Source organism: Uloborus diversus, unplaced genomic scaffold, assembly GCF_026930045.1.
Source record: "Uloborus diversus isolate 005 unplaced genomic scaffold, Udiv.v.3.1 scaffold_514, whole genome shotgun sequence".
Taxonomy (NCBI): domain Eukaryota; kingdom Metazoa; phylum Arthropoda; class Arachnida; order Araneae; family Uloboridae; genus Uloborus; species Uloborus diversus.
In genome coordinates, this window is record NW_026558697.1 from 67,751 (window position 1) to 70,460 (window position 2,710).

The following is a 2,710-nucleotide window of genomic DNA, read 5'->3' on the forward strand; positions in this document are numbered from 1 at the left end:
AAATTACGCAAGCGCAAAAAATGTGTACCTTTCATGGCGGGAAATTTGGATAAGCAAACTGTGATTGGCAACGGCAACATTCCGAGCCGCACACCCAACCAGCATGTTTATTTTGTGCACAGGAGGAAATTTGCGCTGAGATAAGTATTCTTTTAATCCTGTTTTTGAAATTTAACTTAATATTGTAATACTTATTTGTGCTTGTAATTGTTTTTTATGCAAACTCAAGTGTTTTATCAAACTATTTTACGTTGTAAGCAAAGCATTGTAGCAAAAATGTTTGTTTCCTTGAGTTCGGACAATCTAACGAGTTGTTTTGTTTCATCTTGTAGTACGGCGCTATTTTACTGAAAAGTGTCGATGCTATTTTTTTTAAAACCATATTTTGGATCAGAAAGTTATTGTAATCCATAACGTAGTTATCTAAGCTGCCTTTACTTGACTTGTAAAAATATAGGCATTAGAGTCCTATATTGGATATTCAATCACGTTGCTAGAAATTTCTTCTTTAGTTTTTCGTTTTTAAATTCATTAAAAATCTTGATTTTATTTTTTGATTAAAAAAAATTAAAGCAAGATTAAGTTGCATCTGTTCATCAGCAGCATCAGTACAACTTTATAACAAGTATAAGGTTGGACTCTTAAAAGTTTTAGATTAGCTTTAGTTAGAAACTTTTATATATGTTTACTTCATGTATAATAATTTGCCAGTAATTTTGAAATTTAACTTCTGAACATATTTTTGCTTCGTCGTTGACCAAAAATCAACAGTTTAAAATTGAAATTTATCCAGGACAGAATTACCTTTTATCAAGACGCTTCTTAGTTAGGATTCACTGAATAGTTGGTTAATCTTTCAATATACTGCATATTTGGCAGACAAACGGAATATTTGGTTTGACCGAATACTTAAATAATTCAGTGACGCAATGCGTAGCAAATTTATTTTCGACACTTGGTAAACATATTTTTTCATATAATGAATGAAAGTTTTAACATAGTAAAAAATTAGTTTGAGTTGTTGCCGTCTAATACCGTCAAACCTGGTTTATAAGAAAGCACTTAAAACCAATTTCTGCTTAGACAAACTGCATTTGAGATCCCTGATCCCCGTCCTACTGTTGATGATTTTCCAAATAAGATGATCTGCATTAAACAATTTGGTTTTAAAGGTCCCTCTGATATTGTTTTAACGAGTTTCAAATGTGCTATCATATTCGAAACAATTTTAACGTAAAAGAAAACACTCAGGTGGTAATTTCAAATTTTATTATTTTCAATTGTTCGTAATTTTTATGACATGTCTATATCTCAGAGTCAGAACAAGGTAACTCACAATATCGTGAGGAGACAGCTAAAATGGTTGTCAAGGATGGAATGCACGCTCATTTAACGCTGATAAGTAATTACAAAGTTTTTTTTAGAATTATATTCACATGACTCGATGCAGAATAAGATTCTACATGACAGTACACTAATAAACTGAAAATCACAGTTTTTGGACTTATGTCAGTATTATAGCTCTGAGCTACAGATATTTTAATTAATCTTACTTTTTCAAATTCAATTAACTATGAAACAGTAAGCAGAAAAGAAAAAAAAAAAACTTGGATAATATGGAATATACATAATTATGTACAGTCGGCTAGCAACTTTGTTTTGTATTTGTATGTAAGGTAATTGCAAGATCCTTTATTTATAATGTAACATACTAAAATGATTATATTAGCTACATCAAATATTATTCGAAAAGAATTGCAGATAAATATAAACCATTAGTCCTTTACTAGAACAGTTTTTTTTTTTTTTAATTTATAATTGCACTAAATATAGATGCATTTAGGATGTTAAATGAAAATTAATTTTTATTTCATAAAAAAGGAAAAATAGATTAACCTTCCTTACATTAAATTGGTATAAAATACAAATGTTGAAATCACAAAATAAATAATATTAGGTATTGGGTAAAATACGGTATTCGGTTCACCTATGGTTTTTAGTATGGATAAACTGAGATTTGGCACTTGCATATTATAGTGAATCATAAGGAAAGGGGTAAGGAAAATAAAAATTTGTATTGTTGATATTAAATATGAAAAATGCATTGACTATTTAAAATATGTAAGTACTGTACACAAGTAAAATACTGTATTAAAATTGAAAATTTAGTTCTTTCGGTCAACCAGTTTTCTGCCAAAATGGAATGCTTCAATGACTTAATGGTTTGAGTTTTATAATTTGCGAAACATGTTAAGATTTTTTTCTTAGTAACTACTTAATTTAAAGATTAATCATTTTGAATTTTAAAGGGTAGTTATTTCCTTACTTTTCCTTAGCAATTCTTGACAGTTTTAGTGCGTAATTTTTTAAAAAGACTAGCTAGGCTTTGTGTTGAATTTTAAAAACAATGAATATTCTAAAATAACACACAAGTTGTTAAAAAATATATTTAGTAAGATCTTTTAATTTAGGAAATAAAACTTTCAAGAAAATATAATTACACGGAATTAGTATTAATGCTCTACTCAAGCTATACATTGTATTATTTTTCTTTTAAATAGTAATGAACAAAGTTTTAATGCACAAAATCATCAGGTTACTGCATACACGTGTTTCGGAGTTATAGAAACTCTTTTTCAATGTAAAGTGATGAGCTTTTGTATGTAAAGACTAGTGATGTGGATCGGGTAAATACCCAGTGGGTAGGTAA